We start from the raw sequence: 16,402 nt of genomic DNA, 5'->3' as shown, positions 1-16,402 counted from the left end.
AAGTAAAAAATAATAAAATAAAGTTTAAAAAAATAACAACTGATTAAAAAATAAAAAGACAATAAAGAAAACATAATAAAATAAATGAAAATTAAAAATGTTTACAAAGTAAATAAAAATTGAAAAAAATGAAAAACAGCCCCGCTGCCCCATCATCTGCATTAGAATAAACGCACAGTGTTTTCAACCGCGATCGTGTGCAACCGCATGGGCAGTGCGGTATTGCATGGTAAGTCGCCAGGATCGCTTCTGTTGTAAAGCTGACAGTCGGCTCTACAAGTTTAAACAGAAAAAAAGTCACCGGGAGTCTGTTTAAACAGCCCCGATGCCCCGGTACACTGTACGTCGTCAGTCACGAAGGGGGGTTAAAAAAAAAGTATCGGTAATTGGTATCGGCAAGTACATGAGGGGAAGTACTTGGTCTTAAAAAAGGGGTATCGGGAGATCCCTACTGAATACCCAGTCAGAAAGAAAAATCTAAAAAGACCTTTAGCTTTAGAACCTCGGGTTGGGGAGAAAAGGGCGACCTCAGGGAACATGGATACATTGAAACCTGTAACATGCTTGTAGACACCAACAATGATGATTTGAGGCTTTGGGGAATAGATAAATATTTTGTGAAGGTCCTCTACCTGAAATTGGTGGCCTAGCTCTCTCTTCTAGGCCTATACTGTATATAAAAAGCTGTGGAGAACTATGTGTGATGCAGTATGGTGTCAGAGTTATGATATGAGATGGGAGGTTTGCCAGTAGTGTAAGAAGAAGGATTCAAACTGGGTCCCTTACTCTTAAAATGGATTGAAAATCCATGTAACTGAAAGTGTTAAAGCCAACAACCAGGAGCAGAATGCAGATCAGAAGTGAGTGTGGGTAAAGGTGAAGATATCCTTACTATATTCTCCACAGCTTAGGGAAAGATGTCTCTGGGTCCATTTAAGGAAGAAGGGTGGGACAATCTGGGTGGGAACTCAGAATTTACCATATTGGAGGTCATTGGTCCAACATAGAGGATCATTTTTTATGTCTGACAGAGTACTAAACTTTTATAAGAGGGTGGATACAAATAGGGATCCATGGGAAGGAGGTCAGAAGCACAAGGGATAGATGTTCAAAAAATTAGATCTTATAAAGTTATATCACAAATGTATTTCAAAAATGCATGAATAAAGATCTTGGGGATCAAAATTAGCATTAGAGGGCTATGCGACCAAACCAGGAATGTTTTTTATGGGACCATTCCCTGAATTGGTGAAGGGGGTCCTGCAAAAGAAGGAGATATTTTGAGCTATACAGTCAGGGGGTTATTCACTAAGCTGCCGAAGGTAGCCGAATGGCGTTCAGCTATTCACTCGGCTCTGTACGGCTGATTTCAGCCATACATCAGCTAAAATCAGCCTTTCATTGGCTGCCTTTGGTCAGCCGAACAGCTCTGCCTGTTCGGGTGACCCGAAGTGCAGAAGCAGCTTTATAAATGTTTATAATGCTAGTGGACTATGGTCACTCATTTAAACTGATCTTTACTGTTTATGGTGCTTAGGGTCAATTTAAATACTTTGTAATTCAGTATTAAAATAAAAAAATTGAAATATTTGGCAATTCTAAAGCTTACCCATTGCTCATCCCTTTTTTGCTCTCCATCAAAATTTTTACTTGCAGATATTCTGCACAAATGTTCAAGATTCTCTGTATAAATTGTACAAACATTTTGTTAAAAAGCCAGATTAAAAAAATGTAAAACATTAAGAAATTGGTCATCAAAATTCAACTGAAACAAACATGTAAACGGTAAATAACCAAATTCATATACATTGCCTTCTTTAAGATTCTTCATTCTCGTTCTAACAAAAGATTGAACTTAAAGATTTTCCTAATTCAACCACCCTTGGGTCTTTTGGATAGAAAATTATTTTATTGTATGAGTTCTCCATTTTACCAACATTACAGCTGTTCACTTGATAAGTGAAACACTGTTTAATCTGGGGCATTAATAGAAAGGAAAAAAAAAGGAATTGTCTACATATAGAAATGTTGTAATGTACTGCTTAATTATAGTAAGCTCCCCCCCAGTACAAATTCAGTTTTTCACAAAAGCTTACTATTTTGTTGAATGTGAAAAGATTCTTTCATGCAGAAGTAACAAACTTGTAGAACAGAAAATAGGTTTAAGGAATAGGAACATTTCCCTTAATGTATGTACAAACTTTTTTCCAACTGACCTGACTCCTGTAAAACAAATTGCTATATCCATGAGGTATGAAATAATAGCCTCAGTGCTATTGTCAAAATAAATGTTTTGTCCTTTCAACACACATTCTGTAAACTAAAAGTGAAAAAAATTATTTTGCATTTTAAAGTGAATACTAATATTTTGAAGTTACATTGTCCATGTGTCTAGAAAAGCGTTGTTTGCTAAAATGTAAAGTGTCATTTTTAGTTTTTGTTTTGTCTGATTACCTTGCACACACAAATTCCGCAATACACTCCCATCTTGCTGGTTTGGATGATTCACTTTTGTGCATTGTATCCTGGATATATTTTTTTTGTGTTTTTTTTTTCATGTTTCCTTAGAAATTGTCTGGAAAAAAATATATATAAAAATGATAATGATCTAAGTACTTCAGAAATTTGATAATGTGTGGACATTACTGTCTTTGTCTCCTGCACAATAATTGCCCAGGTTAGCTAAATATGCAGGCCAATATTAAATTAATCTGTGAGTAATGTTTCTTGTTAAAGTTCAATAGGATCAGGTGGGGTTATGTAAATCAAACATCCAATGGTTAGGTTTATTGGAGGACCCCTACATTAGCCTCTTCACAACCCATGAGGGAATAATCCCATCATTAAGTCTGAAGGGGTTAGACAGTCTGTTCAATTTTGTGGAGACAGCGGCCGGCTTTACAGTAGAAGTGATTCTGGTGGCTCCGCTGCCACCAGATCGGTGCTACGATCTGGCAACCGGGTCGCCTCCCCCCCGCCCAAAACCCCGTCGTGTTTCCTGGCCCAGGATCGGCGTGTCGGCGGGAAGCTGGGGAGGAGATCGTCAGCGTTAGTTCACCGATTCCCTCCACATACTATGGGGCAGGGAGCGATGTGTATTGCATCCCTTCCGGTCCCATAGCTGTCATTGAATCATCACGAAATTTGGGGGTTTGATAAGTTGCGCTAATGTCGCACCTCCCATAGAATGTGCGCTTCTCGGCCGCTGCTCTTTCCCCCCGCCATCGTCCTTCTTACCTGGACAATTGGTCAGGGACGGCGCTGCAGCAAACAGACATGAGAGAGTGGAACAGCGGGCCGGGGGCGGAAGTGTCGGATGGCGAGCAGGAAGGAACATCAGACGCCAATGACGTGCTTCCGGTCCGGCCACAAGTAGGAAGTGCTCCACTCGGCCACGTTACAATTCAGACCCAGAAAGGCAGAAGGCGGCTACCAGGCAGAGGACCTTGCAGCACACCGGCAAGGGGGGAGCAGCAGGAGTGGGGGCAGAGAGCACAGAGCTTCAGACTGGTCAGCGACCATGCCAGCAGACTCTGCAGCAGCCGCTACACCCACTGATCTGGGGGATCCCTCGGCAGCTAGCTCTAAGGTATGAGAGTGTGTTGGCACTCTTCCTACCCTGTACCCCTGGTGATGGGGCCCTAACTTGGGGCAAGGGTACCTCATGGGGCCCAGATAGCACTTGGGGTGTCCGCTTTGTCAACATAAATGCATATTTAGCTAACTTATGACACTTTGTGTCTTGTTGTTGCAGGGCAAAAGCCCTGAGGAGAAGCCCTTAACTACATCAACTGGCTCTCCAAAAGAAAACTCAGTTCAGTACAGCGTTGCCTGACGGAATGTCAGTCAAAGTACCGCAGTACTGAATACTGAAAAATGGACTGGCCAGCAAGGGGGTGTAAACACCTGGTCTTCAAGTGGTTAATGCCACTTTGCTGCAACAAAAATTCATCCACAGACGAATTTCGTCCAATTTCATTTTTTGGAAATTCTGATTAGTTTTTATTTGTCATTTCTGTTATTCGGAAATTCTGATACATCGGTATCTCTGAATAAAACACATTTTTTTGAAACGAATCGCACATGTCTAGATCTATTCCAAACGACACTTATTTGTATCACATAAAAGGTAATAACAATACACTTAGGCTTAGGCACTGGGAAGTAAAAGATGGCTATATACAGTTTACATTTCTACTGGTGCATGAGGAAACTGCTGAAATTTGCACAGTGGTTGCCGCCGTCGTCACCCTTTCGGCTGGCTTCCATCGATCAGGCGATCGAAGGAGCAAGTTGGAAAATGTTTGTAGGAACAGAGCCAGTAGCCAAAGCCTGCAGCCAATGAGCTTCAGCCTCTGGGTATTCAGACAGTGGGCTGCAGCAGCGGTAAGAATACAAAGGAAACCGTGTGGATTCCTCGACCAATGCACTTGTAGCATAGATGGAGGGATATACTGTGGTTTTTAATTTTTTTGTTCAGCCCGTGGTTTGAATGGGAAAAAGAATGTATATATAATAACAGAGCAGTGCATGACAAGTTTTAGGGGGCCCAGGGTGGGTTGTGCGGTTGGAGGTTCTTATACCACATTTAGCTCTGTGACCCTGTGATTTCTAGTTACGCCAACGACTCCAACTCAAGACAGTATTTATTTATTTTTCTAAGAATCCTCCTTTATGTTTACCTAGTAAGTAAACATCTTTGTTAAAATAATCCTTATTTATTTAGTCTTTTTCATATCAATTTTGCATAGAATAACTATTATGCCAATTTGAATAGAGATTAGTACTTTATGAAGGCTATAATGATTTTAATATGTATTTTTCTAAAACCTCTAGGTGCTACACCAACTTGTTGACAGTACTGTGGCCATGGAGGATATTTCAGAAGTTAATAAGTTACAAAAACAATTTCTGAAATGCTTCCAAAAATGTCCTAAAAGCCAATGAAAGACTAAAAATTACAAAAGGAAGGTTTAAAATGGGGTAAAATCTTTTAAGATTGGCGACTCTGTGGTTAAGAAAAATATGAAATCTCCACAAAAGAAAAAAGGTGACAAATTGAATCCCCATTTGTAGACCCATTTGAAATCGTAAGGTTGGAGGGCAAAGTAGCACACATTCTTGACAGTACAGGTAAAACTGAAAATGGTCAATACTGATCTCTAAAAAAATAAATTAAAAAAACACACCAGTGTAAAACGAGTACCCTGTCAGTTAAAGGAAAAAGATGGATCCATAATGGAGATAATTTCAAAAATTATAGTCATCAACACAATCCTTTGATGGACATAAGCTGTAATTCCCCTGCAGAAAGTGACCGCTCCAATCTACTTGAAGTATAGAATATGGAACCAAAAATTGAAGAAACTGCCTACAGTCCACATGCTCACAGTAGGTTAACATGTGCATTACTATTGAATTTGCAATAATCAGCATTAATAATTTACTTTCTTTCATAGTAAAACTAGGTGTCGAACAACATCACGGGGCATTTTTCTTTCAAAAGCTGGACCATATACTGTATTTGATGTAGATTTGCTGTGTCTAAAACCAGGAAATTAATTGGAAAGCCAGGTAAGTACAGTACATTTCAATTTTGGAGTGTTATGGGAGTAATTTTCATGGTAGTTATCTTATCAAAATGTATTTACTTCTTTTTTTTTTTTAACAGAAGCATGTAATTCCAGCAAGTTTTTTGTGACTATATATAGCCATTAATGCAGGTTAAGCTGTCATAATAAAGTATTTATTTTTTTGTTTTGAAGATTGCATGGTTAGTAACAGCTATGAGAGTCAGAACCCACGCTCTAATTTTCCATGGATAACGTATGCATGCATACTAATTTATTTTTATTTTTTTAGAAATGTAAGTAAGGGTTTGAGTGCAAACAATCTTGATTTAATTTGAAAAATTTCAACATAAAACTTTTTTTTTTTTTTTTACAGATAATTAACGGTTACCTTTACTCATCAGTATTGGAGTTTAATAAGAATTCTATCTAAAAAAGCCTAATTTACTCATTTGCAGTATCTGGTATGGAAAACCTACATCATATGAAAGTGGAGTCTGTTTAAACAGCCCCGATGCTGGCGACGTACACTGTACGTCGTCAGTCACGAAGGGGTTAAACTGTGTTTAACTTTAACAGATTTTACAAATGTATTTATTTTGTTTTTTTTTTAAATTTACAGATAAAGGCATCCGATTTTGATTTATTGATTGGGGTTGTTAATGAGTCATCATTGGACTTTACTGGTAAAGCTGATTTCCAATGGTTTTAAAAAGAATAGTCTTAAATCTTAGAATCCAAAAAAAAAAAATGGTATTAAAGCTTGTTAAATGCCATGAAAACCATCACCAAACTTAATATAGACCAGGAGGTATTATTAGATCAACTAAAATTTACTGTCACATATTAAACCTAAAATATGTAATTCAGTGTTTTAATCCCATTTTTTTTGGTTTGTAAATATCTTAAAGTTTAAAAACTGCATGTTGTGTTTACTTGTGTTATCTTTGACTATTTAAATTTGTTTGATGATCTGAAACATTAAAGTGTGCAAAACAATGAAAAATTAGTAAGGGGGGCAACACTTTTTCACACAACTGTGAATACACACACACACACACACACACACACACACACTTGTATCTCCGATTAACTTGAGAAATCTATCCATGGTCTCTACCTCTCCTCAAACCAGGTATATCTTTTATGTATATGGGCTATAAGCTCCTATTCGCATTATATTTAGTTCACTTACCCATTCCCATATCTGAGGGGCATTAGGTCATCTCCAATGCTGAGGTGGTATTGCCACTGCTTCCAGTATGGGACATGCTAACCCCCTTTTCAAACCCATCACCGTACCAGGTAGCATTGATAGGAGTGCAACCTCCGGGGTCTCTGATAATCTTATTCCCGTCGGGCAACTTCTAACCTCAAGAACTATTCTCCAGTATGGTTGTCGTCACTGACATGACCACCAAATATGTAACATTGTTCCCTCTTCTGTTCCATATCTCCAGCACATCTTGAACACTTGGGGATTTATTTTATGCATTACTTTTGGAAATCTATACAATCTTATTCATATTTTAAAATGTATCTCCTGTGTTTTTACAGCCATGCTTGATTTAAAGGTTAGATGTAAATACTTCTTCCATTCCTCTTCTACTACCTGGTGTCCCAGCTCCCATTCCCTAATATAATTAGGAGGGAGCGGATACATCTGCAATATTAATAATAAATAGTTTGCTTCCTGCTTTATTTTTAAAAAAACATACGATCTGCCCATCTTGCTGTAAGGTTGCACGCCTTCCATACACTTTGCGATTATCGTACGATATTTCCCGTGATTCTCGTACGATAATCGTACATTGTATGGGCACCTTTAGTCCATAGGGTTCAATATTGATTTGGCCCGCCCTTTGCAGCTATAACAGCTTCAACTCTTCTAGGAAGGCGTCCAAAAGGTTTAGGAGTGTGTCTATGGGAATGTTTGACCATTCTTCCAGAAGCACATTTGTGACATCAGGTACTGATGTTGGACGAGAAGGCCTGGCTCGCAGCTTCCGCTCTAATTCATCCCAAAGTTGTTCTATTGGGTTGAGGTCAGGACTCTGTGCAGGCCAGTCCAGTTCCTCCACTCCAAACGCTTTCGTCTATGTCTTTATGGACCTTGCTTTGTGCACTGGTGCGCAGTCATGTTGGAGCAGGAAGGGGCCATCCCCAAGCTGTTCCCACAAAGTTGGGAGCATGAAATTGTCCAAAATGTCTTGGTATGCTGATGCCTTAAGAGTTACCTTCACTGGAACTAAGGCGGCCAAGCCCAACCCCTAAAAAACAACCCCACGCCATAAGGGGGCAAACTATCACGGTACCACGCTTGGATTCACTGAGCTCCTGAGAGCAATCCATTCTTTCACAAATGTTTGTAGAAGAATTGTAACAAACTTAACATCACAAGATAAGACAAGAAAATGATTAATCATTGAAAATTTACAAAATTAATTTCTAGCATGTTTCACAAAATCCAAAAAAAGAATTAAAAAAAAATCATCAACAGCATGGAACCAGATTTAAAGTAATATAGTACATATGGAATGCATTTAATTTACATATTTTGGTTGACAAGAATGGAAAAACTGACTGGATATCTGTAGACACAGAGTGCTCTATACCGATAATAAGACACTATATATAATTTTTGCCAGACAGGTGCATTTTTAGGGCCCCCTGATCCAGACATCCTTTCCCTGTGCCTGAAGTAGCTAGCAGAGAAAGGACGGTGTGCAGGTAAGCAGAATTTAGATTTGGTAATTGTAAATCAGGCCCAGGGTATGTGCATAAGACATAGAATTATAAAACAGATTAAAATGCCACAAGATAGAGTGAATGTAAAAGTAACTACTAGGGATGCAGCGATACCGGTTTTTCGTCTGGATAGCAGGTCACTTGAGCAACACCAAAGACCTGGGTTCCCATTTCCCTGGCTTTTCTATTAGTATAGAAGTAAATCTTGCAAAGAAGTTTTTGGTTTCAGAATCGAGACCTCTGGTATAATTGATCAATTCTGCAGTCATCTTCCCAGGAGCTGATAGTGAAGTATAGTTAGTAAAGATATCCACAACAGTGGCTTTGAAATTGTTGGAGCCTGTAGTTTTGGGTAGGCCGCATATGTGAAGGTTGTTCCAGCGATACCGGTCCTCTAGATTATTTGAATAGAGCCAGAAGGCTTGAATGTGCGCCTGCTGAGTGCAGACGGTGGCTTGAACTAGTTCAACCAGAAGACCAAAGAGGGGGAGGAGGTTCAATATCTTCAATGGTAAAGAGTTTGAATGCATTTTTTCAATGTACCTTGCATGTCAACACACAGTGATGCGAGTTTAAATGCATTATACAATGCCTGATGCATTTTGATATGTATACATTTATTTAAATAGAAAGCGCATCAGTGAAAAATGTAATGGCGCGTTTCCAGCTTAAGTTTTTTAGTTTATTTATATACAGTACCTTTTAAGAGCCAATTCACACCATCTACATTGGAGCTGCACTGGCCGTTGTTTCCAGTGCAGCCTCCGCACGAGACAAGGCAATTTTCCTTGTCAAGGATGGTGTGCATTCACACCAATGCATTGCGGTAGGCATGCTTTACTTTTTTTCAATGCAGCAGTACAACCACCTTGCACCCCACTGTGCCCATAGAACTGAAGGAAAAGTCACTTGTGACATTTCAATAAAGTTCTAACCAAAAAAAAAGTGCACAGCGCAATGCGCTGGGATCCGCCATTCTGCACTGTGCTGGGGCACCGCACGCCAGATGCTGTGCAATTAGTGCAGAGTGTAGTGTGAATGGGCCCTAAGAGATTGTGTGTGTGTTTTTACTTATGACCGTTTTACACTGTAATTAAAACTACTAGTTACTAGACTCACTTTCTTAGAAAGTTGACCATAAACATTTATTTGCAATAAATCAACAGTCACATGACTATATGGGTCCAAGTCTTCTCTCTTCTGTTTATAGGAGAGGGAAGTCCTTCTTCAGGTATCCACATCACTGCCTGCATGTGCACACTTCCTTTTGACAGTCTAGGGCAGTGTCCTCTTAGGATCCAGAAGAGGAGTCTCAGTGGTGACAACTGTGTGAGGCGACCATTGGGGTCTAGCTGACATGGACACATCTGCAGTACTGGATTGCCGGTCCCCCTCACCTGGAAATGACCCAGGCATGGAAATGACCCAGGCAGAAGATTTAGCTGAGTAAAACTAGTTTCACAGGGGTGAGAAGGAGAGGTGTTAATTTTTACCTAGAGATGGGCTTTAATGTCACTTGAGCTAAATACAGTAGATCCTGTAAAAAGAGGTCCTTTAAAAAATCAAAGTTCTCCTACTTATTTACATTTCCCATTGAGCTGTGGTATTATTCATAATTTAACCCCTTGCTGTCCGCCCATTGTAAAATTACGGGCGGACGGCGTATGCTTCCCATCAGTTGGACCTAAATGTATGCGATTTATTTTCTTCTCACAGATGCGCATGAGCAGAATCGAAACAGCCATTACATACAAGCATTTAGCTAGCTCTACTGCCAGCCGATCGCTTGTATGACCGTGCAACGCGCCCCCCCCTGCTGCCGCGCTTCCCCCTCCCTGCCGGTTATTCCGGGCTCCGCTGTCCTTCCAGCACAGCAGTTGGCCGTACTGAGAAGGAGGAGAGCTCAGCATTTCCCCCACCGCTGATCTCTCCTCCTTCTCTCTGTAAAGGCGGACGTGATGTCTATTACATCACTTCCGCCTTTAGCTGTCATTTCTCTGGCTGGGAGCCAAATAATCTCTGCTTAATTAGCTTCTTTGGGCGTCCCTAGGTGACATTAGGGGTCTTAGAGACCCCTGATGTCTCCATAAAGGGGACCTGCCAGTGTATATTGGCTCTCACGTAGGGGGCTTGTTATCCCCCTATGTGATAGCAATCAAGTTAAAAAAAACAAAAACCCCACACACCAAAAAGTTTTAAGTACCCCGCCCCACGTGCACACACTTTCAAACGTAAATATGCGTTGGGTGCGCCTACGTCTGAAAACAATTACGCCACATGTTACACATCGCTGTGAACGTCTAAGTGTGAGCAATAATTCTAGGGCCATCAATCAATGATAACACTAAACTGATGAGCGGTAAATGCTTTTAAAGCATCGCTCATGGACAATTTTAGGCATGGTAGTTTTTTGCGATTTTGCAGGCGCACGATTTTAAAGCTTGACATATGTGGTGTCTATTTAGCTGACATGAACCCGTATTTTATATTTTACCAAAAATGTGGGGGCTGAGAAATGTTTTATAACAAAGTAGGAAAAACAGGTCCCATCCCACCAACATTCAGTTATTTTTTTCATTATATAGTAAAAATCAGAGTGGTGATTAAATAGAAATAGAAACCAAAATAAATCTCTAGGTGTGTCCCCCCCAAAAAAAAAATGGTATAAAATTAGTTTCAGCGCAACATTGCATGACTGAATGTCAGTCAAGTTACTGCAGCTCAGAATACTGGAAAATGGCCTGGACAGGAAGAGGGTGTAACACCGCAGTCAGCAAGTGGTTAAATAAAATCAGATGATACATTTCTGCATACGAGCGGTCACAACACTTTAAGGAATTGTTTAGTGAAGAAACATTTGCAGAGCAAACATACCATCATATTGGCAAAAATACAGAAATCAACAGAGAACAGAAATGTCAAACTATCTACATTTCTATTGCAAGTCACTAATCCTATTACAAGCAGTTTCCAAGTATCAATGACAGCAAATGCAAGACTGTGCAAAGCTTGTGGCAAGTTCACCTTTTCATCTGCACACATTCCAAGTGAATCATGCTGCTAAGATAAAACAGTGACTACAGTGTTATCCTAATTTGACGTGCGTGGGAATCTTAATTATGTATTCAAAAGGCCTAGAGTGACAGATTCTGCCAAGAAAATGTTTAGAGAAAGCGGTTATTTCAAACCATAGTGGATCTTTTTGAGGAGCCCTCCAGGACAAATTGAGTAAGCACTGCTATAAAGAAACAGAGTAAGTTTGTATATTTGCTTGGGATAAAAGAAACAACTTTCTTTATGGGACACATTGAATCATTATCTAGCAGTTTAATAGTTGGTGTTGCCAGCAAAGCAGCAGAGTTGTCTCACTGGCGATTTTGGTTGCATCATACATCTTTGTTGGACTTTATATCTTGTTTTGGAGTACTGTACTATATTACTTTCATAGCAACCTTTAAATACACATTTGACTTCATATCATAAACCTATACTATAGGCTTATTAAAATACAACCTTATTAGACAGCTTACAGCTGACTCTACTGCACCAAAAGACTTCCTTTTATTTTTTAGCATTAGAACTACTACCAGCACAGTATATGCTGCTCCAATATGTCATGGAAGGCCAGGGTTAGAATTAACGTTGTGACAGAAGGTAACCTTCTGGTCATTATAACCATTTAAAAAAAACATTTTGAAAAATCTAATCCCAAACTCTTTGAAGTAGCAGTATGTACTGTGTTTTTAAAACAATCCCACATCTGGTGTTCACTTCTTTTAGCCACAGCTAATTAACTCACTGCTTCCACAGACATGCCACAACTATATTGAATAGCCATACATCGTATAATTCATAAATACTTACAGCAACAGTCAGGAAACTCTGACCTCCCAACAGTAAGTCAAACACCACTCGTGGAAACAGCTTCCTACCTTCTGGCTCACAGGTGATGGCACATGCCACGCTGTGGCTCTCCCACCTCCATGCAATTAGGCCCACCTTTAGATCCTTTCCTCCTCTTCCTGTGTTTCAAGGGGTACATATATTCTACAGCACAACTACAACCAGTAAACATTTTTAAAAAGAGCCCCGCTATGTATTACATTTATTAAAAACCAAAAACGTTTGAAAAAAAAACAATAACAAATTCTCAGGAACACCTACATGAACATTTCTAATGTGTTTTGTCCTGAGACTTCATCAGGGAATGTAAGTTGGCGTCACATTTACTCTAAAAATACACAATCTATTAGTCTTTTATATCTTCACATTTGCACTACATCACTAAAGCAGCAACAGCAAAAAAAATAGATGGTCATCTTTGCATACTTCCTTTATTTAAGTAAAAAGCAAAAGTGCTCTGATTGGCTCAGAGTGCTGACCTTTCCTTACCAAATCTTACATAGTTACATAGTATTTGGGGTTGAATAAAGACATACGTCCATCAAGTCCAACCCATATAGGTCCATGCATTATCTCATTCTTAGGGAAATCTGAATGCTGCTGTGCAGGCAATTACAGGATGACATGAGGATGAATTACTTCACAGTACATACAGACAGCGGTGAGTGAGGGCTTGTTCTAAATTTATTTTCTGCTTGTTAAGAATATGTAAATGCTTTTATGTCCATAGTCTGGGCAGACATGCACTTTAAAGCCCAGTTAAACCTCTGCCAATTATACTGTAGCTGTAATGCATCCAGGATGCATAAACAGTAATAATTGAGAGATTCGTTTTTTTAATTATTATTTGAAATGGTTTGAATTACCCTGTTCTAGCAGCAGGCTAGAGAATTGGACTGATTGCTTAAAGCAGACCTGTGGAGACATGGACTATTGCTCTCTCTGTCTTACCAGAGGTCTGACTCACTACCATGCTGTTAACACAGGTTATTTTAACTCCTGCTTGAAGGAAATAGCACAGTTTAAAAAAATACTCATTGCTAATTGTTTATGCAGCCTGGAGATTTATCAGTAATAAATGACAAACCTTCAATTGGGCTTTAATTGTTTTTCATAAAAAAAAACTGAATGTCTGCAGTCTGCCTAAATGTAATCTTATTAAAGAAAGTATGTAATGGAGTATGTAAAAAAAAAAAATAATGGTAAAAGGTTAAAGATGTTAACGTTTGTAGGATTCACCTATTCTAATTGGGAGGAACTCATCACTAACTACTACAGTAGGCAGCCGTTGTCAGAATACAATGCAGTTAGTGGGAGATTCCTCGTTCAACGCTTGTAAGCATTGATGGAGAAATTTGTTCTATTTACTATGTTCACCCCACGGGTTGAATGAGAAAAAAAAATAGAACAGTGTATGACCAGCTTAGGAAAGTATTTTGGAAAAACAAGGTGTCTGCACTAGGGATACACTGATACTGGGCATTTTCATGTGTACTCGTACTCATGGATTTGCCTGCCCCGATACTAAAGGCTGATAACGGCCCTTTAAATTTTTAAACAGGTTCTGCTGCCGTAAGGTCCAGTGCTTGCTGGGGACCTCAGGGCAGCCTGCTGGGGACCTTGCAGCAACTGTCTGTCTACAGCGCCAGTCTGGTGCCTCTTCCTCCTTCCTGATGCCCGTACTGCCGGAAAAGCCATAGGGAGACCCGACACAGTCATGGTGAAACTGCACCCACCCTCAAAGCCCTACTGAGACACACACGCAGCCCGGGTGACACCGCACCTGCCCGCACAGTCCTGCTAAGACCTGCCTGCACAACCCGTTGACAACCCGTTGCCATGATGACAATTCACAGCCATAGTGACACTGGACAGCCATGCTGAGACCCGCACACAGCCCTGGTGAGACCACGCAGCCATGGGGACATCACACAGCCATGGTGAGACCTGCATGCAGCCCTGGTGACACCTCACATCAATGGTGACACATCACAGCCATAGTGACAGCACACATCCATGGTGAGACCCGCACGCAGCCCTGGTGAGACAACACAACCCTCATGACAACGCACAGCCATTGTGAGACCTGCACACAGCCCTGGTGACACCGCACAGCCATGCAGAGACCCGCATGCAGCCTTGGTGACACCACACAGCCATGGTGAGACCCGCCCGCAGACCTGGTGAGACACCGCACAGTCCTGGTGAGCCCCCACACAGCATATTATTCTGCATTGCTGTATAATGTATTGCTGGGATTTGTAGTCCTCTATAGCTGATGGTATTCTGCATTGTCGTACAATGTATTGCTGGGATCTGAAGTCCTCTATAGCTGGTCATATTCTGCATTGCTGTATAATGTATTGCTGGGATCTGTAGTCCCCTATCACTGGTGGTATTCTGCATTGCTGTAAAATGTGCTGATGTTACATGACACTAAAAAAAGGTATTGGTGAGTACTTGAGGAAAACTATCAGTACTTGAGAAAATGGTATTGGTGCATCCCTAGTCGGCACACAGATCATAAAAACATTTTAAGCATCATACTAATAATTTTGTATAGAGCAGGAGGAATTGATGAGGAGGATGAGAGCTGAAGTCTGCCTTTACCAAAAGTTGGTTTAGCATCCCTTTTAGTCATTGGTAATAATAGGTGATCTGATTATACAGGATTGTGTAGAACGTTTGTATTGTTTAGAACCTACCTATTTTAGTACATGCCCTTTGTTGTCCTACAAAGTGGTCCATTCAACATATTGATTCATGCTAAATAGGGATGTCCTGATACCACTTTTTCAAAACCAAGTGCAAGTACTTTCCCTCAGGTACTTGCTGTCAGGACAGGAGGCTATGAGTTATTGTAAATATGTTGTTTATCAGTGTGAAATAGGTGGGGGCTGCAGGTATTTGTCTCTTAGCCACACCTGTTTCCCCACCCCGTTCATCCCAGAGGCTGGACTGCAACCTGAGCTGTGACCGACAGGTATAAAAAACGTTGCAAGGGTAACCAAGGTGTGCTTACTTGGGGGCCAAAATCTAGTTTTGTAGTAAGTTGCCATTTTCCTTGCCGGCAGCCCCCCGGGATACATAGTTACATAGTATTTGGGGTTGAATAAAGACAATGCGTTCACCTCATCTATGCCCATAGCCCTCAGCTTGTGAAGTAAGTGCTTGTGTGGTACCGTATCAAATGCCTTTGAGAAATCCAGGTATACCACATCTACCGGCTTCCCTCCATCCATACCTCTGTTTACCCCCTCATAAAAAGTTAGCAAGTTAGTCAGACAAGAACGGCCTTTCCTGAACCCATGCCGATTGTCATTAACTATGCCCTTATCCTTAACAAATGTTACCAAATAGTCCTTAATTATACCTTCTAACAGTTTACAAACTACCGATGTTAGACTGACCGGCCTATAGTTCCCTGGTTGGCATCTAGCCCCCTTTTTGAATATTGGAACTACCGTAGCCCTCCGCCAATCACACGTACGTAACATCTAATTGTAAATATATGCACTTTGAATACTTTTTCTTCATAATAAATCATTCAGTTATTAAGTTCCTGCCTTTGTCTGGTATAAGAACCATATATGTTCCTGAGGAGGTTCTTTTAATAATTCGGTACCTTATACACATTCGGCTAAATTTAAGTTTGGGGTCTGTGTAAGTTATTCTGGGTATTATATCCTAAATTTGGAATTGAGTGTTTAACCAGGTTTGGTTTGGTGGCAGCAATCTATAGATTAGACGGAGTGGGTGGTGTGTAAGTGGGACCTTTTATCATTATTTCCCAGTCTAGTGAAGACAGATAGTGATTTTTCAACCCTCTTACCACTGCAATACGTCGCGTGGCCCATTGGAGTAGAACCCGTCCGTGACACTTGCAGATACCAATTACTGTTACTTTTTCTTAAAAGGGACATGTGATATTTTTTCTAAAACAATACAGACTTGATGATTTTATCACATATCACCAGAGCTGAATACACATGTCCCCAGAGCTAAATAAAGGTCTCACCAGAGCTAAATACAGGTCTCAACAGAGCTGAATACATATGTCACCAGAGCTCAATATAGGTCTCACTAGAGCTGAATACATATTTCACCAGAGGTAAATACAGGTCTCACCAGAGCTGAATAGAGATTTCACCAGTGCTGAATACAGATCTCACCAGAGCTAA

Source organism: Nanorana parkeri, unplaced genomic scaffold (assembly GCF_000935625.1).
Source record: "Nanorana parkeri isolate BGI_ZX_2015 unplaced genomic scaffold, ASM93562v1 scaffold1822, whole genome shotgun sequence".
Taxonomy (NCBI): Eukaryota; Metazoa; Chordata; class Amphibia; order Anura; family Dicroglossidae; genus Nanorana; species Nanorana parkeri.
The sequence above is the reverse complement of the archived record's forward strand: the minus strand, read 5'-3'. Positions refer to the sequence as shown.